Source organism: Girardinichthys multiradiatus, chromosome 12, assembly GCF_021462225.1.
Source record: "Girardinichthys multiradiatus isolate DD_20200921_A chromosome 12, DD_fGirMul_XY1, whole genome shotgun sequence".
NCBI classification, from domain to species: Eukaryota; Metazoa; Chordata; class Actinopteri; order Cyprinodontiformes; family Goodeidae; genus Girardinichthys; species Girardinichthys multiradiatus.
The window spans coordinates 18,100,820-18,108,823 of NC_061805.1; positions in this window are offsets into that span (position 1 = coordinate 18,100,820).

An 8,004-nucleotide genomic window follows, 5' to 3' on the forward strand; every position below is an offset into this window, starting at 1 on the left:
TACTGGCAAACAGACATAACTCTTCAACTGGATCTGAGAATGTCATACGATCATTGATCATATGCACTGAGTTAAGTACTAATGAATTACTGTTGAAATAATCCGGTATTCATTCATAAAAAGGGGTAAATTAAGGTCTAAGCGTGTCTTGACTTTCTCTCACAGTTTTACAGAGATTAACTGTTTCTAGAGAATTCCCAGCACGACGCTGAGTGGAGCAGTTTCCCAGTCTGAAAGAAGGACAACAGGAGCCGCATTACCGTGGTTACGGTAACATGCAGTTTGTGGCCTGGCAGAATGAGCCACTCCCCACAGCCAAGGAGGTTAGCTGTAGCTAACCGTTTGTTGACTGTGGACATTTCTTCAAACTTCGCCGCGCTGAGGAAAGCTTTTCCTCAGCATGGTTCAGAGGTTAGGTTTGGGCAGAGAGATTTAGGATGAAATGATCTGAACGATTTTCATTTTATGAAGTTTGGTTTTGTTTGTGTTGAACTCAGTGCTAGCAGGCTATCTGCAGCACATGTACTCAGTTTTGTGTTCTGTGTTTGTGTGTTTTTAAAGTTAAGACAAACTTTATTTAAAGGGGTGATTTTAAACACAGAAGATTGATCATAACGCGCTGTCCATGCTTATGCATTTTATCCCTTTTATTGACGGTATTTTTAAAGGTGTGTGTTTGATTCTGGTGCTAAGCTATCAACTTCTTTTGTTAGCTTTAACTGCTAACAGCTACGAACACATGCTGGTTGCTCAAGAATATTTACCCAGAAAGGTTGTTAGTTTTCAATCCAGTAAATAATAGTTCCCTAAACATTAATTTACCAAACTTGATAACTAAGTAAACACCATTAAGCCCCATTTCTCCAGAAAGATTTGGCTCTTTTCCAAAATATTTCCTTAAATATTTTACCATTTCCTTATTGCCTAAGTTGGTTCCAAGATTAACTTAACTTCACTTCCAGATTCTTCAAGATAATCCTTGGTTCTCAAACATAAACATTGCATGGTAATGTTGCATCACTCTTTCGGTCATGATTTTCAATCATCTTTAATCAACTTGTTTATATTGTACATAGCCCATTAGTCTTCATTATTCTTTAATTCTGCTTGGTAGTTTAGTTGGATTGTTTTAGCATAGTAGAGAGTTTGTTGATTGAAATATGTTTGACTTTGAGTTGACTTATTTTTGTTAATAAATTCTTGTATTTTAGGAAATAGTGTGAATTCATTCCATGTGTGTACAGAGTTTTGCTGTTCAATAATGTCAGAGCTTGGCTCACTCTTTTCGATTTTGTCTTGATACCATCGACTTACTGGGCTGGTATTCACAGGACAACCCTCAACAGACCGAAATATTATTTGATATAATATTAAAGTATTAATATTAAATATTAAGTAATATATTCAGATTCATAGTCAACAGTTTGAACGATCCAAACTAACTCTTTAAGTGTGAGTGTGTGAATGGTTGTGTTTTAGTCTCAGCCCTGCGATAACTGGTCTTGCAGGTCTTGCTCAAATCCGATTTTTTTCAGGAATCAGATTTCTTTGTGTGGTCGTTCACATTAATTTGAAAATGGTACGGTTCCAAACTGACCCGCATGCCCATAAGAACAATATGAGCGTCATCAAGCGCAGCACGACAGTAAACAGGTGATAAACAGTAAACACAGACAAATAGGTGTTATGGTTTAAGTGCACAACAGAACATTTATTGTCAGTGGGTGCTGTGTGGGAAACACGTGAATAAAAGGAGTTAAACTCTTTGTTGTTCCGTTTTAGGGAGATCCGACTTCCAATTCACTACAACTGTTTGGATGCAGACACACAGCCAGGAATGGTGGGGCATGGATGTTACCAACTTTACAGAGACCGAGTTTATTCAGAACTATTATGTCGAGAGCAACCTTTAATCATTTTAGCGCCTGTCCTCTCAACTCCACAGGCAGAAGACTTGATGCAATCCAGTGTATCGGACTGCAGCAGGGGCAGATCATCACATGCTCTGTAACCTTGATAACATTTTAAAGTCCTCTGTTTGAACGGTTGTATATGGATTTTACAATACAAACTGCGTCCCACATCCGGGCGGTTTCTATGAGCCTTTCAATTAGGCTCGAAAAAAGTTTTATCTGTGTTTTTTAACGAGCTCTAACGTCTCGCTGTCTCTCCACTGCAGTACTATTCTAGCCCCCCCTGTCTGTTTTGCTAACTGCTACCGTTTCCTACTGGGTGAGTTAAATAAGAAAGTGACGTCAAAGTCACATCTAATGTGCCTTGGTCGTTCCCACTGGAGTCACATTCCAAAAGATTAGATATGAGTCGGATTCAGGGCTACATATGAATGAGGCTCAAAGGTGACTTGAAAAAGTCAGATATGGGCCAGATATGAGCGTTCACACTTGTTCTAAAAAATCTGACCTGGTCACTTGACCCCCAAAAAATCAGATTAGGGCCACATTTGCCTACAATGTGAACAGGGCCTTTGAGACTTGGAAAACCTCATGAACATATAATCATAGAGCAGACTGACAAGTCACAGCTGATGAGGTGGATCAATATAGGCAGCAACATCAACCACCATTACTTTACCATACTGACATAGAAGCTGTTCAGCTAAAAAAATATAGGAAAGGTACCTTTGTCTTCTGAAAGTGTAGACATTTTATACCTATGAATTTAGTCTTCTATCCCACAGATATTTTAGACACATCTTCACTTTGAACTGCAAAAATTAACTGAAACAGGAGGGTATGTCTGACTCTGCTAGCTGTTAGATCTTAGGATTTATTCGCTTTTCTACAAACGCAATGCAATATAGCACCTGGCTGCTACAGGTTATGAAATTATTACTGATAATTCCCTTGAACATCATAAAACTTCTAAAAAGCCTGTCCAATAATTAAGTATTAAAAATATATAGCGCTTATTTCTTTAAACTGTTTACAAATGTCCTTAGGGGTTTGGGAAAAGGGTCGGATTATGTTTCCAATTACACTAAACAGATACCATGTTCTGATTAAACGAATTCATGTGTCAACACTTCTTGCCTGCCTGTTTATCTCTTAATTGGATTCAAGGACTAATATATCAATCACACTTACACGTAGTGCCACTCTTATACATCCAATGATTTCAAATACACCACAGTTGGTGTAATGCATATGTTGTTGAAATAAATGTTGTATGTATATACTAACATAGCCAGGCAAGGACTAAGAGTTACAGATCAAAAATCCAAAATCAAATGAATAATGTCAAAATTTTCCAATATTTATTATTTATACATCACTTTTCATGCAATAAAATGTAACACATAGTGCTATTACAGATGTTAAACTAGGAAAAAAGCATGCAAATAACCTTTAAGGAACACACCAAAAATGCTAAACTGAAATAAAACAGAAATTATTTAACTAGAAAAATTTTTTATATACAATTTCTAAGACAATGCAACCGAAAATGAGGAGACTGATATAACTATTAGACAAATTAAGATAAAACATACAATAACATTTAATTTTTGGTGAAATCAAAAATAATTTGAAAATCTACATAAACAGATAAGATTAGACTATTTAAGCAATTAGAACCAAATAAGTAATGCAATAGGACAAATAAGTCTAATTAGAATTTTAATAAAAGATAAAGTAAGTAAAATAAGATGGCAAGGGAAGTTTACTTATATAGCACATTTCAGCAACAAGACAATTCAGAGTGCTTTACATCATGAAACAAAGTACATTGCATTGTCATAAATGTAAAAAAAGGAACATTGCAGTGGCATGATAAATGAAAGTAAAAAAAAAGAAATGTTGGATTATAGACTAAAATTTATGAATTTTAATATTTTAGGGATGAATGAGCCCCCTGTTGGAAAATCTAATGTAATAAGCCATTCATTGGTGCATTAATGAATGGGTCAAATAAATAAATCATGTCATTTGGATAAAACGTTACATATGTTTAAAAAGAATACTTGAAATATGAATTGCTTGTCCAGTAAAAAGATGTTGTAATCAGTATCAAAGACTGCATTACGTTCTATTCATATCAGAATCAGAATAAGCTTTATTGCCAAGTTCGTACATACAAACAGGGAATTTGACTCCGGTACACTACACTTTACCGGTACAGTACCAAGGAATTTTTGTGACCCATGTTGCATCTGAGGCCAACCTTAAATAGTGTTGATTCTGGTCTATGAATCTAAAACCTGACTGATATATCCCAGAAATGTTGTGAATATTCAAATGGTTAACTTTCTTTTTTTTTTTTCAAGTTTTTCTAAAACTTTAAAAAAGACAAAATAGAAAAGGGTCTAAAATGGTTAACCATGGCGGCAGAAACATTACTATTTTCGGTGGAAGTCTAACCACCAATTCTAAAGACATGTTAATATTATTAAGCATGTACTTTTTAAAAGAGAAAACATGTGGACAGGTTTAAAAAGTGGTGCTGGTTTTGTGTCTAAAGGGCAGGTTTTTTTCTTTAATTGTGAAATAACTGCAGAGCATTTCTGTATTAATTAGGACAAAACTCATCAGTGTTTTCTGGACAGATGATTGGTTAATATTATTTCCTTTTGAAATCTACTAAGTTAAAGCTAATCTATAATATTTTCTAATCTGATCTATTAAATCTACATACATATTTTGTTGTTGATTTCCAACAACAAACTTTGTCAATACCTGCAAAAGTCTGGCTAGCTGCTTTGGGAGCACTTATAATGACCTTGGGGAGTTATCAGAGAAGGTTTTAGGATTTTTGATCAGATGACTGACAAGTTAGCTGGTAAGTGGTAGAAGATGAATTGATAGTACCTGAAAGAACTTATGACAATTTTCACAAAGTGTCATAATCAAGGTAACTTTGTCAATCATCAATCTTACTCCTTCATGATTTTTAAGAACACTTATGAACTATATAAATTATTAGAGAATCTACGAAGTGATGCCGCAGAGAAGGCAGATCAAGTCTGGATAAAAACCAAAAGAGAAAACATAAAGTAGAAGGAAACAAAAATGAAATATACATAGCTGGAAGAAAGAATGACAAGAATAATCTGTGCTTTGCCTAAATGCAGACAGCAGTCAAGTAATTATATTTGAGCAGCCAACTGATTTCTCTTTGAGGTTTCTTAGTGTGTGTGAATGCTCACCCTGTGTGCCACTCATCTCATCTCTGGAGATATGAATATTAATGACCCTATTAGCAGGCACAGATGCCACACAATGCTATGGTTGGAGTAACTTGGAGTGATAAGAAAGCAAGTGAAATAATATTAAACATTGTTTGTGTGAGATCTTATTTTAACTTTTCTTCTGTCTGTGGGAGCCGCTGCCGAGGTCACAACGCTGAGGTGGAGCTTCATATACAGTACATTACTATCAGCTGGTGATAATTTCAGTCAGTGAGTGTCAATCCACATGAGACAGCCTAATTGAAAGTTAAGTCTCTTAGAAGTGATACCATTAGTGGGTGCTTTCAGGTTCAAGTCAGATATTATTAAGCTCACATGCTGTTATGAACTGTTGTAGATGTCTAACTTACTGAAGTGCTGCTGAACTTTAGGAATTATATTTTCCTTTATCAATGTGAGTGAATAATTTATTAATTAATATAAATTACAATTCATCCAAGAGGAGAAAAATTTTGACAAGATGGATGTCACAAATAAATGTTTTAGATTATCAACCAAATTCCGAGAAAGACGTGAGGTGATACACTTAAGGATTTTAGTCATGGAAAATAATGTCCAAAACAATCTTGCTCTATGTAAAAAAAGCAATTGCCCCCCCTTAACCCAATAAGTGGTTCTGGCAGAAAAACTGCCATCATCTTTGGGAACTACCGCTGTCATGTTTGTGTTGGGACCCCAGCCATGGGTTACAACGTAGATGAACATGGACTCTGAAATGTACACTTGCTGGTATGAACTTTTCTACACATTTCAGTGTCACACTAACTTATGACTAACCCGGCCCAGGAAGAGGAGGAGTCATGGCTGACTGCCTGTGATGTCACTCTTTGAACAAAAACGCTGTGTTCCAACATGGCAGCCTCTACCACATTTATTTCCAGGAGGAGAACCGAACGGAGGGACACAACAAGCGGAAGTTGTCTTCTTGTTGGCAAGAAGGCGCTCCTCAACTTGGATCCAATGTGACTACTGTTGGACCATTTATTTGGTACTATACCTCCCAGTATCGTCTGCTACTACACCTAGGGTTGGGCATCGTTTGAATTTGAACAATTCCAGTTCCGATTCCAAATCCTCTTTTCGATTCTGGTTCATATCGATTCTCGATTCCGATTCTTTTAAGAAGCAGGGTCAAAAAACATAAATGAGCTAGTTTACCCGAGTTCTTTCTGGATAAATGGTCTGAACGTCTGTATGAATTTTATTTCTATAAACTTTTTACTTTATATGAACTTTAATAAAAATTTCTCACAGGGCTATTTTCAACCAGTATACAAATATCAAACCTACGAACTTGAATATAAATGTAATTCATTTTCTTTTCACAGGAGTACACTTTCAAAAGAGAGCTTTATTTTTGAAAGCCTAAAGATTTTAACATGTTACTGAACCCACACTGATGGACATTGCGGAGTCTTTTCAACTACCTGGCGAACGTTACCAACTGCAGGTTGTTTGTCTATGAAAAAAATACATGGGTTAACGTTAGCAGGGGACTTGCATTGGAGTCGACTCACTGCTTTAACTCAAGTATAACTTGTTAGTTGCCTTGATGTTTTTAATAAAAAGTAATTTATTGTTTTACTTACCTGACTCTGACGTCAATGTGGTGCGAGGTTTACTTTTGGAGTCGGGGGGATCACGGCGCAGCACGTCGAAAACAGGGCACTCCATTTCTTGTATACCATGAATCCGGAGGTGTTTTGCCACATTCATTGTGAACCCTTCTTTGCATGATATAAGTCAAGTGCAAGTGTTGCACTGAGCCAACTGATCATTCTTTTTAGTAAAGTATAACCACATTTTTGATTGTCGCCGCACACTATCCATTATTCCTGCAGATTCTTCTTCGTTGGTATTAGGTGGCTTCTTTTTCTGGTTGGCGGGGTAGGTATCGAAAGGAGGAATTGGAAAAATAAAAATTTGAACAATTCTGGGAGAATCGAAAGTTAAGACCCATTTCCAGTCGATTCTCAGTTCTCGATGCCAAAACCTAACTACACCTCCCAGTATCGTCTGCTACTACACCTCCCAGCATTAATTGCAGCTAACAGGAAAGGGAGTTGGAGCTCTGATGTCACAGTGGGCTATATAAGAACACAGCAGATGCTCTGGTGCACCCCATTAACCGGGGCACATTAGACACAGAGCCTTTCCCTGGTGGCCAGGACCTGCTGGACAGGCTGCCCCGCTCATTAACTGCCACCAGGACCAACTCTGGGTCCAGGTGGAGGTGCCAAAACCACTGGATGCAAGCAGCAAACCATTCTTTGTGACCAAATAGGTTGCCAACTTAGAGGAGCCCAGAGAACCTCTTAGGCCCTCATAAGAGCCAGACATGGGCACCTCTGGTACACAGTAAACTCCTTCCCACGGTCATGCATCATTTCTTTGCTCATTAAAGAACCCAGGTGTGAAAACTTATGACCCCAAAGTGGTGAAATGTGTGCACCTGGAAACCACATTACCGCATATCAACCAGTAGAGAGCTGTATGACCGCTTGTGCCAGAAGATCCCCTTTTAACTGAGGCACAACGTAGCCACACACTCTTTCCAGCAGATGGGCTCTGCCCTCTACTTAAGACAGCCAGAATGTGCACCTCCAGTGTGCAGATTGGCATACAACAGCTCTCCTATGCTTTCAACATCGTTCCAACAGACCAAAAGGGTGTCACATTAGCCTACGCCCATTACTCTCCTGTAGGGGGCCATAGGAGCTACATAGCTACACTCCACACCCTCCAACAGATGGCATACTGGCCCCCAACGTCTCACGACAAGCAGGTCTGCATATAAGGAT